Consider the following 15,386-nt stretch of genomic DNA (forward strand, 5'->3'; position numbering starts at 1 on the left):
TAATAACTGCTCGTTCTTACATGTACTGTCTACACAAGAAATACTCATCAAACTGAATAAATTTATTTTATTCACAACGAATATATTTAATTTATTCACATATTAACTTTTACTGTTAATAATGGATATAATCAGATCATACATAATATGTATTCTGAAACTTTAAAATTTAAAAGAATGCAAGCACTGAAATAAGAAAACACTAAATTCATTGTAACACTTCCAGTCCAAAAAATTATACACTTGAATTCTCTTAGTCCATACGTGTTAATAAATGCATGATATTCGAGGCTAATTGTAGCTTGAGTCATTTTCTCGATGTAAAGAGCGATAATACGTCGTGAAGATCAAATATTAATGCGTGATAAAAATCGCGAAGAAATGTCAGCGATTAATTAAAATCATAAAACAAAAGCACTACGAGATTTTCTACTATTACGCCATGCATTTATAACTGCGAAACAAATACAAATTAAAACGTAAACAAAATACGCTCTCAGGCTCGAAGATTTAGCGTCACAAGAGCTGTACAAGCAAGCTCATTGGTCCGCTTTCGAAACCCCTCCCTCAGCGGCTACGCTGATGTGCACTTGTGAAATATGCATACCGGGTGGCAATGTTTTTAGAATTCAGGAAGACGTCGGCGGAATTTAGGCGAGATGGCGGAAAACCTAGCGAAAACGTCAAGGAGTAAAAATGTAACAAAAACAAAACAAACAAACATTAAAAAAAAAAAAAAGCTTTCAGATTTTATATTAAGCCCAAAGCGGCGTTTTTTTTTTTTTTTTTTTTAAATGTTTGTGCGTTACCTGTATTTATTTCGCACTTACACCATAAAATTAAATTCAACAGCAACATTACCAAATATTTAAAAGAGCATATTTTAGAATTTCCTATAAACAGTCTCGCGCGCTGGAGATTTTCCCGTACACTTTCCTTTTTTTATACTTTTTTTTTTTTTTTTTTTTTTTTTTAAGATTTAGCACATACTTCTATATGCATTGTCAATCAACTTTGTTATGCCTCATTAGAAATGGAAATGATTTCTCATACAACATGAACAGAAGGAGGTGGCATAGTAAAAGCAATCAAATTCATGACTGTCGCATTATTGAAAATAGAAAAAAAATATTAAACTCTTAACTATGTCAAACAGAGGAGGGGGAAATAAAGCGAATATTTCAAATATTTCCATAACAGAGCTAAAAAGTTACGGGAAAATGTAAGCGAGGAAATACCGTGCATAGTGAAATTCAATAAGAAAAATATTTTTAAAATTGGACCATTTTAAAAGCTTACATTTCTAGGGTAGAAAGAGAGAAAACAAAGCAAAGAGAAAACATCGCAATTTAAAAAACATCGTGGTGCAAAATATCGTCGTCGAAAAAAATGCGGTTCAATAATGTCCCAGTTTAAAAACATCGTCGTCGAAAATATCGTGGTAAAAAATAAAGCTTCTATAAATCATCGTATGATAACATTGCAAACATGCGTTTCTCAAGCTTTAAAAGTTGTAAATGCATGTTCGCATAATGATTTGTGACAGCAAGAAGGAAAGGGAAATATACTTACTTTTACAATTCAAAATTTTGAAATAATTAATAATTTTTGCTGAAAACGTAAGCATTTAAAAACTGAAAATTAGTAGAAAATAATGCAACAGAAGTTTCAAAGTTACATAGGTAACTAATAAAGATCTATAAGTTGCATTAATTTACTACTCATTTCTGTAAGTTGCATTAATTTTCTACTCATTTATGTAAGTTGCATTAATTTTCTACTCATTTTCAGTTTTTAAATGCTTAAATTTCCTTCTCACTTTTTCAGCAAAACCGTATTATTTAATTCAAAATAATGAATTATAAAAATTAATATAGTCCTTTTTCCTTCTTGCTATCACGAATCGTTATGCGAATATGCATTAAGAACTTTTAAAGCCCGAAAAACGCATTGTCTGCGATGTTACCGTCATGCAATGATTTGTAGAAGCTTTATTTTTTACCACGATATTTTCAACGATGATGTTTTTAAACTGCGACGTTATTGAAATTATTGAATTTTATTTTCGACGACGATATTTTGTACCACGATGTTTTAGACCTGCGTTTTCTTCTCCTAGACGTTTTCGGCCGCGGTGTTTTTGCCGTGATGTTTTCCGCGGAACGCCTTAGGTTGAATTTCTAGCACCAGTTTAAGTAACAATTTAAAACGTGCAACACAACTGTTGACTCAAATAGTTACAAGGCTTGTGCAAAATGTTATGTAAAATTAGTCTACATTCGATGTCCAACCATGGCGATTAATCGCGGACGAGCAGAACTTTTTAATATTTTTGATCAGAACTTCTAGAACCAGTTAAGTAACAATTTAAAACGTGCGAAAATATTATTGACTGGAATAGTTACGAGGCTTGCATAAGGTGTTACATAATGTTAATTTACAGTCGATGTCCAATCTTGGCGATTAATCGCACAGGGGAGGACTTTATGCCTTCCATGGTAGCCTCTATGACACTAAAGTACTGGATGTTTACATTTGAAAATTTTACATTTAGATTCATAGCCGCCTAGACGTTAGGGGAGCCTGACTGCGATACCGAAGGCTTCGGGTTCGAATCCCAGAGAAGGCATTGGATGCAAAACTGTATGTACCTTCATAGGAGGTAAGGGTGGCCGCCTATTAGGTGCCTCCCCTTCTGGCCTTAGGAGTGGCCAATGTCATTATAGGCAAGTACCTGCCATTGGGAAAAAAATATTTAGATTCATAGTAGTCTACCTTTATTCAATACTGATTGCTCTGATCCAAACTGTACTTTTTGAATGCAACAAATGTAGATTTTTTTAGCAGGGGGGGGGGGAGAAGGTGTCATTGAAAGTTGTGCATTTAGTCATAAATGTTAAAACTCAGTAAAAGTGCACAGTATGTTATACTTAACATTCTGATTAAAAATTAGATTTTCAGTAATACAAATTAGATAAAGTCAGGCCTGGCCTGTATATACAACAACAAAGTTCTTCAAAACAAGATAAAGTAACTTTATGGGAACAATTTCAACAAGTGATAGAAAGATCTTATAAAACATTCTTAGCATTTTGCATATTTCTTAGCATTTTGTATGCTCCAAATATATTCTTCTCCCTCTCCTGAAATTTAATAATTGTTATTTCATAAAATAGGTACTTTTTTTTTTTTTTCAAAAATAATCTATTATGAAAATTATAAATTAAAGTTTCTAAGTATTAAAGTTTACTACTAATTATTAAAGCTTGATTTTTAAGCTTACTTAAAGAAATTCATTTACAATTCATTAATGGATACTTTTGAGTCATGGGAAAAAAATTTTGAAATCTTTTTATTTCTTGTTTTACTAGATACTATAAATGGAAGGTATTTAATTTCATAATATGTGTTAATTCTATTTCCTCATACAGAAAACAATTATGTTCTTAAATAGAAAGTTTGACCAATAAGTTGTTTAAAAAAAAAAAGAGAGAAAAATATAATAAATATAAAAAGGAAAATATATGGTCACTAAGTTAAACATGACATAACACATTTATTTCACAATAAAATGAAGATAAAATAACTGCAGATGGAAAATAAGAAAATATTCATTAATTATATTACTAAAAAAACAATTAGAAGTACAGGAATACCTTATTTTTATAAACTTATTAATAGTCTAACTACAAAGAAGAAATTACATAAAAAAAATAGGTCAACTTTGTGAACTAGTTTGTTCATAACAGTATTCTTAAAGAGGAAGTTTATAAAATAAAGTATAATTATTACTGCATATGCTCATGTAACATCTGCACTTTGCAGCCAAAAACCAAATTTCCAACTGCAGATACTGTTCATTCAGTTTCTAAGTTCAATAAATTAAAATTACTCTTCTAGGAAAGCCCATAATTCTTAATGGATATAATGAATAAATGAAAACACCCTTATTATAAGAATTTTATTGCTAGCAAATTTAATTATTCTTGAAGAATATAAGCCAGGTAAAAATAAAAAAAAAAGACAACTGAAAATACTGTAAGTAAAATAACTTTATTACTAGGATATTTAAAATTTCTACATACATAACTATGCAGCTTTGAGTTGTTTCTTTAAAAGATACAGGAAATATACATACATTCTGTAGCTGCTTTTAATGGATATTTAAACATTTTATGTAAAATGGATTTTATGCTTTATGGTGCAACAAAAGTGTAAAAACACATTGTTCACCAGATATACAACAGCAGGTCTTGTCTGCAGATCACTCACCTTTTGAGAAACTCTTTCATTTATCTTCGGAGGGGGGGGGAGAAAGAGAGATTGTATTAGTAAACAACAATTTCCTCCCTCATACAGTAAATCCCTTTCAATTTAATCCAATGCATTTGTGATGATTGTAAGTTTAAAATGTTTTTGAATATCCTGAAACATAATTTACAGAGATTTTATTCAATTCACAACAAAAATGTAGACATCTGTCTTTTTTCACGCAATCTCACAACTCCAAGAGAGAATTTTTCCGTAAAAAATGAGGACTAATGTAAACATGATAACATGGGTCATTTTTTTTTCCTTTATATTATATGACAAAAATTAAGGTGAGAACATGAGTCGTGACATTATACTAACTTATACACTAATTCAAATTTTGTTTTGGAGATTGCATTGCCATGGCAACCATACAACACCAGACAATAATTTTGTATTTGAACGGGACAGATCTGGATAATTTTAACTTTTTTAATCAATTTAATTTTTATTTTCAAAAAACTGAAGTCATAATTCTGTAGTATAATAGAGTGGAATTTTGTAAAATATGAAACAGCTGTGGCTGCCTCAAATTTTTAACTTTTTATTAAAGAATGGCATCCAAAAGACCATCAAATTGTTAAAATCAAAATTTTAATTATTCCCTCTTGAAACTTCTGCACAAGCTACAAATTCTGTATCACATACATAAAAGTTAACATTGTATTATAAAAAATGATAAAACTTGCATTTTCAATGATTCAACTAGAAATGTTTTAAAAACTGTTATTATTAATAATAAAATTCATATAACTATATTCCTGCACAGTTTCAATACTACTTGCATATCATGAAACCACTGTTGTAATGAAGAAAAAGACAAAGAAACTTTAATCTATACAAATTTAAACTGCAACATTTATAATGATTATAATGAAGAAATTTTGGACTCTGCCTGTTCCTTAAATTTATTATTAATAACTATTTGTACAAATACATGTATTTGTATTTAAAATTCCCATTTGAATTCATACATAAAACTATCACTATCACTAATAATGACAAATATGTCAATTAAATATTTTATAATATGTCCTAGATACCTCTATTTAGTTTAATTCAAATATGCTATGTATTATTTGAATATAATAAATTATTCTGACTAAACAAATGTATACAAATTATGATTTATTCCATTTGTCAATATTATGTAAAATTTATTTGAATAATTTATGCTGTTAAGTAAACTTTTAGCATATTATTTCATTCAAATGAAAAAATTACTTGTTACAAAGAAATTCTTACTATATAACTTAAAAAATACACAACCAATTTAAAACATAAAGTAAAGCATTACTGTCCAAATATAAATAACATACACATAAAACTTTCTCAGGAAAACTAAACTAGATCTATATTATTACTATGGTAAACTAAGAACACACCCTAGCAATATTTATATCAGCTCATTCAGCAGCAAGATATTAGAAGACACTACCAGTGCATAGTGTATTTGCACATTCAACCACCATAAGCCAAAAATTAAAGGAGCCAAATTTATGTAAACATCACTAATAACAACCGTCTACCAAAGTAGCACCGCAATAACTCCTAGAAATAACTTATTTATCTTGCAGTTTATAAAATACTCTATATCCTCGAAAAAATATCAAAACAACAAACAAACAAAAGTACCAGGAACAAAAGTAAAATCAGTAACTTCAACAAAAATAGAATCACAGGATCATACAGTATATATTGTGTGACTACCTCTTGCATTCTACAAAGCGCAAACATATAAATAAAACAAAAGACACATAAATATACTGCAAGAGAAAAATTAGATTATTGAAAGCTATTTAATAGTAACATGAAAAGCAAGGCAGAAATCAGACAAATTACAGTTGTTAATAAGCGAATAAATAGTATTCGTTCGGTGAATCAAACATAAACAAACTGAAGGCAAAAGCACGTGAAAACAGAAATTTTGTTCTCCCTTTCACTACATTTTACCATATAAAGGGAAACATGAAAACATGACCTACATAGCGCACGCTGCGTCCCACCAAATCTAATCACAGAAAAAGTTACAACGGGCAAGTATCTCGATCATTATACTTACATCATTTAAAAATTCATCTGGTTAAGAAATAAAATAACCACTCACCGATTCATTAATTCATTCATTCATTGTTTCCTTATCTATGAAAATGATATAATTATCACTTTTAACATCTCGAGTAATCAGAATACATATCGTATCACAGCACATCACCGAATATGCAAACTCACTTCACTCAAAAAGCCGATTGATGCAGTTCGCAGTGTGAAAAGTACTGCCCTCTATCGGAACAAAGTTACATTTCAAAAGAGTAGCGTAAACACTACGTTTATTTCGAATTTCTTAATACCTAAGCTTAGTTTTCTAAGCTCCCACCAGAGGACGCTAAGTAACGGAGGATTTCTACGGCATATAGTTAAATTTTTGATAGAAAGGTGAGAGAATATTCTTACACTATGCAATGCAAAAATAAATAATATCAGTTACAACACAGCAAATATATACTTTTAGTAATTGGTGGAACAAAAGTTCAAAAAGATTTTCTTGAAAATTAGATGTTTCCATTCATTATACAACTGAAATACTAATGACATTTTGCTACGCAGGACTTGCAAATCTCTTAAATCAAAAGCTTCAGTGTTAAATAATTGAAATTAATAATCATAAAAATAATTTTAAAGGAAAAAGGAAAAGAAAGAGCACATTTTAAAGCCAAATAAAGTAACAGATTGCTCAACAATTAAAATTAATTACATTTAGGATTTAAAATATCCTAGCATTTTCAGTTAGGAAAAAAGATCCACAAAAATTCATGAGATTTAAAAAAATAGATATTACATGTCTGTTGGCAACAGGAAGTAAAAAAGGGACAGAGCTTGATCAAAAGAAATGATTTTGTTTTGCATTGCATGGGTTCTTTGCGTACTTTCGATTTGTGATATGAACATTTTGGTAACATTTTGCTGAGGAAAAACTGAAGAAAATTCTACGAATGAAAATGTCAAATATAGAGTAAGTATGAAAGCAATAAGTAGCTCTGAAATAATTTCATATTTTTAAATGTGAACTACTATTAAGATTGAAAGTCAGTCGTTCCCTTATTTTTGTTACTTTAGCACCTTCTTTTGACTTTGTATGCAGTATTTCTTGTCCATAGCAAAAATCAAAATCATAGATGCTATTACTCTTTTCTTGTTTTGATGTGTAATTTAAATGCAGTAATCTCTCGGGGGGGTGAATTCCCTTTCTTCATAGCCATTGTAACTCATTTTGTTCTTTAGTTAGTTTGTAATGGTATGATTTTTCGTTGACTCTGACTCCAAAGGCAAAGATGGATATTTCGTTGACTCTGCACTCCAAAAGACATGGAATTCTTGTAAATTTTACTAAAACAATGAAATTTAATTTTTGATTACATTGTATTGAAAGTAAAGTGAATAATTTGGTGTTATATTTGCTTAATCCATAAGTAAGATGCTATTTTTGTTTAGAACACAGTTGCGACTTTTCCTAAGCGAAATCGAAACTGAACAGCCAGAGCATTTCATAAGTGAAATAAATGCTTATTTTGCTCTGAAAAGAAACAGCATATTTATTTTTACAGTTTTCATTCTTGTTTGCAACATGTTACTAATTTTTTTACATAAAAATATAACAAACTTTTAAGAAATAAAGCTTACGCAACGCTTATCAAGGAACACTCCAAGTAACAACGTTTTAGCTCGACTCGTTGTTGCCACACGGCGAATCTTAATAACTATTTAAAACATTACATCATGTTGTCAATTAGAAAGTCTTAATAATTATATAGAATCATTAAATTATGTTTTACTACATTGTAATGAACTAGAAAGATTAAGCTAGAGTGCTTGTAGTTTAGGTAGTATATTTTTAAGTAAATGTATACATAATATTCAAAAAGCATCAAAAGGAATTTAGGAATATTACTTTTTTCCTTTAGAAACTTGCGCCAACTCGAGTTTAGTAGTATTTTTGTTAGATCTTATGCGCTGAAGGTTTCGTCAGCTGAAGGCAAATAGCTTATTTTCACCTCTTCCCGTAATCGCTTTACCTATGCTGTATATTACAGGCAGTAGGTCGCAAGGAATTAAATTTTCTGCCCGAGTCTTTCAAACGAAGTTAGATTAGCTTTTAGTTCTATGTTTCAGTTTGTAGCCATGAAAATTTTCGATGTAAAATATACTCATACAGTAATTCTGAACTTAAATGGTGGATGGGGAAGATGGTGCAAGCAAACTAAGAATGCCTTATGACAACGCTTTGATTAGCTATCAAATCACAATATTATGATTTCAATCCCGTGTCCAATGGCTTGCTTATTTTGGAATAAACGTAAATAATACATTAAAACGTGAAATGAAAAAAAAAATTCTAGGTAACGTATATCACTGTTAATTTTGACTAAAACTGAAAAATTTAATCTTAAGCATAAATTCGCCGTACCAAGTGTAAATAATAAAATTTATGTCAAAACTTTCCTTGACTATAAAATCTTCGTCTCTCATATCAATCAACCGAACTAACCATTAAGTATTGCTTTTACACAGGATCCAAGCCGAGCAACTTCTTTATATGTTTGTCAACTTTCTAGGCATAATGCTTTTCTGTTTAGTTGTATGGTACCACGTTCCCCAAAGGCCCAGAAGACTGAGTGCAACAAAATATCAAGACAAAAGATCTGAGGAAATGAGGAAGTCTGGTCGAATTAAAAGGAAAACATAATGGAATATGGTATGTGTCTCGTCTTTTGTACTACTTAAAAAGAATTTATAATTTTTTTGAGAAAATAAACGTTGGATTAAATAATGTATTAAATGTTAGATAAATTTAAACTGTATGTGGATTTAATAAAATTTCAAGATGATTCAAGTTGCATAACCGCTCTGTTACTGTTCTGATATCTAATTACTTAGGAATATGAAAAAAAGTATTATATATGAATGAAACTTTATAGTTAAAAAACCATATATATATTTTACAAGGTGAAATGGTTTTCCGTACTTTCAAATGCATGTAGTAGCAAACATATGGATATATTAATGTGATAGCGCAGATATCGAGAAAGAAAATGTACTGAGGCATTTAAAATAAGTAACCCAATTTCAGATGAATTTATGTCTTAAATTTACGTATACAGAGGGACAAGTAATATAAGAAATTAAATGAAGAACTGACCAAGTTTTAAGTGCTTTATGTTATTTCTTTTACTTATACGAACAAAGAAAGAAGGACAATCTTAGTTTTTCCGCATTTGTTCCAACGCATCCTTTGTTAACATCATCACAGCAACAGCAGTGCTGATTTTGAGATTATGTAAGTTTCTGAATAATTTTAGCAAAGAGCAACGCAATATCTTAAACATATCTCCAAAGCAAAATATCAACGTTTTGAGTATATTCTAAAACCTTGGAACTTACAATATAATCTGATGTGTTTTAGTTTAACATATGGCGAATAGTTACAGAATTACTCTCGTCTGAAATTGAGCTATTATTACGAATCACCTTGTAGGGTTTCCTATTTTTTGCATAAAAAAATTATTTTAAGTTTGATACCTTTACTGAACTTCTCAACTTCCCCTCACATTTTCTCGCTAGGATGTAAATGTAAATGTTAAGTTAAGTGAATATTTAAATAGGTGAATCTCTGAGTTTATTCAGAGCGTGTTTTCGCTACCCAGCGCACGTTTCGTTGCTATTTCGCTGTTACGTTAGTAAGCCTCTTGGCCATTCCGGATTATCATCACGCCTGTTAGGTTTTGTGAGTCAACCTGTTAGGCATATTTTAATGTGCTAATACAGCACTTCTTTATTTTATATTTTTGAAATAATCTACGTTTTAGTTTCACTGCAAGTTGACGGTGCCAGTGTAAAGCACGAAGATCGTGGTTAATTATTTAAATTAAATAAAGGATTACTTTTCACCCTTCTTTTTTATTCACGCCTGTGAGAGAATTCGCAAGGTTCATTCTAGGATCTAATTTAATTTAGTTTATGTGGAATAACAGAATGTGCGCATATCCCGAAAAACTAACGAACAACTTCTAAGCAGTCTCTTTCTCATTGGTCAGTACTATTTAAGCTCTGCCGACGGCACGTTATAAGAAATACTGTTACGAATTTTGTATATATGTAAATAATTTTACTGATATTATATACAAATCGTTATTCTCTTATATAACGTAATATGAAACGCCTGGAGAATGCGAAGCTCCACCGGCAAAATAAGATTACAGGGGCAGGTCCATTAAACATTGAAGTAAATTGCTATTGGCGAGACAGCACCAAGCTAGCGATGGTTTTGGGAACTAATTTTAGTCTCCAAACATGGCGATAAATCTCCAAAAGTCACCAAACTTGGTGACCATTTGGCATTTTTGTGGTTTGGTTCTTGTATAACTAATAATTGCTGCAAGTGAATAACTGTAATAGACCCTACATGTAGCTGTAACTGCATCCGGCCCTTATATGTATCTTTAACCGCATATGCCTACCAGAAATTTCGAGAAATGGAAAGTATTACAAGTTTCTCAGCGGCCGGGGGGGAACTATATATCACTGGAGAAAGTATTATTTCTCAGTTTTTAGTTTAAAGTTGACTTCGGAGTATTGAGGGATCTCCTACGAGCTTCGCTCTTTAGATACGCTTTGCATTGCATTGTGTTTAACATTCTTAGTAATTTGAAGTGGTAACTATTCATTGTGCTCTGTCCTACTAAGAAAAACTATACAAGTACTTTTGTGGAAAGTTCTAGAACTGTAAATGGTTTCTTTTTGTAAAATAAAATTTTACTGTGTGCATTTGATCCATCACGAACCCGTACGCAAGCAACAATATTATTTTCGCGCTTGTGTGCATTTCTTAGCATTGTGTTAAACACTTTTTTTTTTTTCGTATATAAAATTTGAAAACCATTAAAACGGAGGGAAAAAAAATAATCACAAAATCTGTTAAAATTTTTTATGGAACAAATAAGGATAAAATTCTAGAGAAAGGTAGTGTTGTCCTCAAAAGTATGCCAAGTACCATTACTGTAATTTTAGAAGATTAAAAAAAAGGAAATATGTTAGTATTTCAAAATGTACGGGGAAAAAAATGGCTTTGTCAGACATTATGGTAAACCTTTTTTTAAAGCTTGGTGTCGTTGTAGTTCCTGGCAGCGAAGTATCGCCAAGACCTTTGTGTGCTGTATGTCATGAAATTCTTTCAAATAATGCTAAGAATCCGTCGAAACAGACTCTTCATTTGCAATCGAAGCATTTACAAGTGAGACTGCACTGATGCACTTAAGCCATGGGATTTTTTGTACGATTACATAATCATATGTCATCTCAAAAGCAACTCATAAAAGTGATAACGGCTAGTGACAAATCTCTAATTTAAGCATCTTATTTAGTTGCTCTTCGAGGAACTAAAACGAAAAAAAAAAAACCTTACACGATTGGGAAGGAATTAGTAAAGGAACTGAATATTAGATGCTATACCGCTTTCGAAATGAAAGGTATTGCTGACACGGCTACCGGCATAGAAATGTAAGTTATAGAAGGGATCAAGAAATCGAAATATTTTGCGATTCAGCTTGATGAATCAACTAACGTGAGTAACCATGCCATCTTACTTTGCTTCATGAGCTACAATGACAATAAAGATTTACTGGAAGAACATCTATTTTGCCTTCAACTACCTGTATAGACCCCTAGTTTAGAGATATTTATTAACGTTAATGTACATTTTCAAGCTCAGGACTTGGATGGAGCAAATACGTACATTGGAGTGTGCACGAGAGCGGATGCTAGTATGAGTGGCCGTCGATCAGGAGTAGTCACAAAAATAAAAGAATTTGTCCAACCAGAAGCTTTAATTACTCATTGCATGATCCACCAGGAACACCTAGAAGCAAAGAAGCTTTCGTTTGAATTAAATAGGGTGATGAATGATGCAGTGAAGAAAACTAACGAAATTCGTATTCGAGCTACGAACTCCACTCTGTTTACAACTTTGTGTGTGGGAGCAGGGGACTCAAACCCCAACATCTTTTACCCATGCTGAAGTGAGGTAGTTACCAAGAGAAAAGGTTCTTGGACGTCTTCTCCAACTGAGGGCAGAAGTAATGCAGCTCCTACTAGAGCAAATATCTGAAAATCTGCCCTAACGGTTAATTTGTTGAATAAGAAATGGCTGTCTAGCTTACATATATGATCGACATATTTGGACTTCTAAACAAACTTAATATTTTTCTTCAGGGATTTCGTATATATATCTTTACACTCAATTAAAATGAAAGCCTTTAAAAAGAAACTGGCTCTTTGGGATATTCGCTTACGAAAGGAAGATTTGGAATGTTTTCACTTTTCGGAGAATTCTTTATTTCTGCTGACATCAGTCAAATGGTCATTTTCAACATAATAAAGCTTCATTTAGAGATGTTAGCAGAAAATTTTAATCATTTCTCGGAAATTGAAGATCCACATATAGGTAACCTCTGGATTAATTATCATATTTTAAAGTTAATTAATGCGCGTTTGATCGTGATTAGGGAAAACTGATCGAATTATCTTCTGATGCTGCTTTTGTGTCGAGACATAAAGTGCAATTATTGTCACAGTTCTGAGTATCTCTCAACAAAGAATATTCATCTCTACTATGATACCGTTGGTCGTTTCTTTGACTTCCTACTTATGTGAAAAAACTTTCCAACTATGTCAATAATAAATACCAAACAAAGAAATCAATTGGATGTTAATGTAGTGCTTCGTCTCGCAGAAAATTTCTGCAGCCACATATATCAAATTTATTAAAAAATAAGCAGCATGAAATGTCGTACTATCTAAAAATTATATTTGAATAACATTAGATTTAATAAATAAAATATATACATATATGTATATATATTTGAATTTAAAAAATATTCTCTATTCGTATAAAACTAATTTAAGTTAATTTAAATTTAAATTATGAAATTTTAAATGCATACAAATAAAAGATTAATTATTGCTGCGAATTAGTTTACAATATCATTTAAATTCTGAGAGCATATGTAAATTACATGAAAAAATATATAATAATCTAAAAAATTAATCCTACAAATTTTTTTTTTAAATTTCTAAGACTAAATTAATTTGCATAAGTGAATAATTGTTGAGCAGGCAGGAGATAGATCTTATCAAGGAGAAGTTGCCTCCAAACCTAACTCTTCAATTACTCAATTCGTGTTTCGTCATCCATATAGGCAAGGGTAATCAGTCTATTACAAAAACATTTCTAACAATAATCATTCTTTATTTATTTATTTAAAATTAAAATTAAAAAATTTTCAAACTTTAAATTAAATTAATTCAAATGTTTATTCGAACTTTTAATTTTACTTCAAAAAATTTTTTTCGAACTTTATTTCAAAAACATTTTTTCGAATTTTTACAATCCTTTGCAGTTTGCAACATTTATTTTCAAAAACCAATTTTTACATTTTTCATAAAGATGCGCAGAGGCGTCATGTCGGTGCTTTGGCGACACGGAATCGTCTAGAACTCATGTTAGTATTTGTTGAGCAATTCATGAATCACGAGCTCGGTTTTGAGGAAACATTTCTTGAAATAGATTAGGTTCCTTAATGTGCGTAAAGAAAACCTTAAATGTTACGTTTTGTTAATTTGGTGTTAGTTAATAATCTATCCGTTTTCGTACATGTGGTATTTCGAAACGATCCCATGTAAAATGTACGAAACCTTTCCACCCCCAACCTTTGGTGAAACATTTTTACTCTTGAAAGGAGATGGATTCTCCCCTATTAAATCAACATGAAGGTAGTACTAAATTCTGCCTAAATAAAAGTTTAAGACTGAAGGGCTTATTTTTTACATATGCTAATTTCATCTTATTTTGTCAAAAATTTAAAAAGTAAGTTCATTAATTTTTTTCTCTTTCTAGGTTCCAAGTAACGGATGGCATTTCTAATACCAAGCAGCTATTGTAAAACAAAGTTGGGAATATAACAAACAAACTGAAAAGTATTAAATAAGAGAATAATAAAAGATGTTCTTAAAATTTTTTTCCTAGTCTCCTGAAAATGTTGTTTTCAAAAGGTCAACTTGCGTCTGAAGTATTTTTTCACTCTCTTGCTGACTGTCAGATAAACATTAAACTTTCTTATGATTTCTGAGACAAATATTATGACATGCAAATTTCATCCGTTCCTTTTTTAGCTGAAATGCAAAGATAATAAGGATAACAAAAGATATTTTATAATATTTTTCACAATATTTTTTTATATAGGTAAAAATTAGCAATTGTAGGACACTGAATACAACTGTATGGCAATACGGAAATAAAATTACCAGACTTCTTGTATTGTAAGACATTTGTTATGCATCAGAAAAAAGTTACTCCGCTATGAAAACAGGAAAAGATGTCTTCAACAAGAAGTAGTAATCAAGAAACACCCAAAAGAACCAATTTTTTTAATTAGTCAAAGAGTGTGACAATGCAGATTCCACTTCATATAAACGCTTTCCTGACGCGATCAAACGGGCTGCCTGCATAGACGTTTTCGTGGTTTTCCACATGTGTAACGTGTATACGAGCTTGTTTCCCTTAGAAAGTCCTCCACGAAGGCGTCCCTCCCTTTAGGTGGATAGCCCTCAAGCCTTTGCGGTAATCATATAAAACCAAACCAACCATTAAAGAAGGTGTTCGAAATTACGACCCTGGACAGTGATACAGGCCTCACATCTCTGGCGCATGGAAGATGCATGACTCACGTTTCCTGCATCATGGTCCTGGTCGTGATTCGAACACCTACTTTGATGACGATCGTTTGTTTTTGTTCTTATTTCTTGATTTCCGCTGCACTAAGTATGATAAACATTATTCCCACCCTGTTGTTGACCTTCCTTTCTTATTTTTTGTTCGTCACTACCACGCCAGAAAAGCATTTCCAACGATGTATTGCTATATCTTTTTCCATCGTCTGGGTGTATTCTATCTCTCCTGAAAATTCGTAACCGATTTGCTGAAGTACCCTGTATATATATATATATATATATATATATGTCTA

At 31.1% G+C, this 15,386-nt stretch overlaps 1 protein-coding gene and 1 long non-coding RNA gene across 3 annotated transcripts in view; one reads left to right on the forward strand and one right to left on the reverse strand.

Moving 5' to 3' along the window:
- Positions 1 to 6,576, reverse strand: part of LOC118186159 (uncharacterized) — a 268,685-nt gene extending 262,109 nt beyond the window's left edge. For both annotated transcript variants that reach the window (XM_085813997.1, XM_085813988.1), the window contains exon 1: positions 6,419 to 6,576. The gene's annotated coding sequence lies outside the window, so the exon portion shown is untranslated. The remainder of the gene's footprint in view (positions 1 to 6,418) is intronic.
- Positions 6,577 to 7,065: 489 nt separating this feature from the next.
- LOC118186164 (uncharacterized) lies at positions 7,066 to 14,394 on the forward strand. Its single transcript, XR_004757725.2, has 3 exons — positions 7,066 to 7,324; positions 8,881 to 9,064; positions 14,261 to 14,394. It is a non-coding gene; the product is annotated as an uncharacterized LOC118186164 (long non-coding RNA).
- Positions 14,395 to 15,386: the final 992 nt, after the last annotated feature.

This window comes from Stegodyphus dumicola, chromosome 1 (assembly GCF_044657685.1).
Source record: "Stegodyphus dumicola isolate Sdum_Otavi_A_Nest chromosome 1, ASM4465768v1".
NCBI lineage: Eukaryota > Metazoa > Arthropoda > Arachnida > Araneae > Eresidae > Stegodyphus > Stegodyphus dumicola.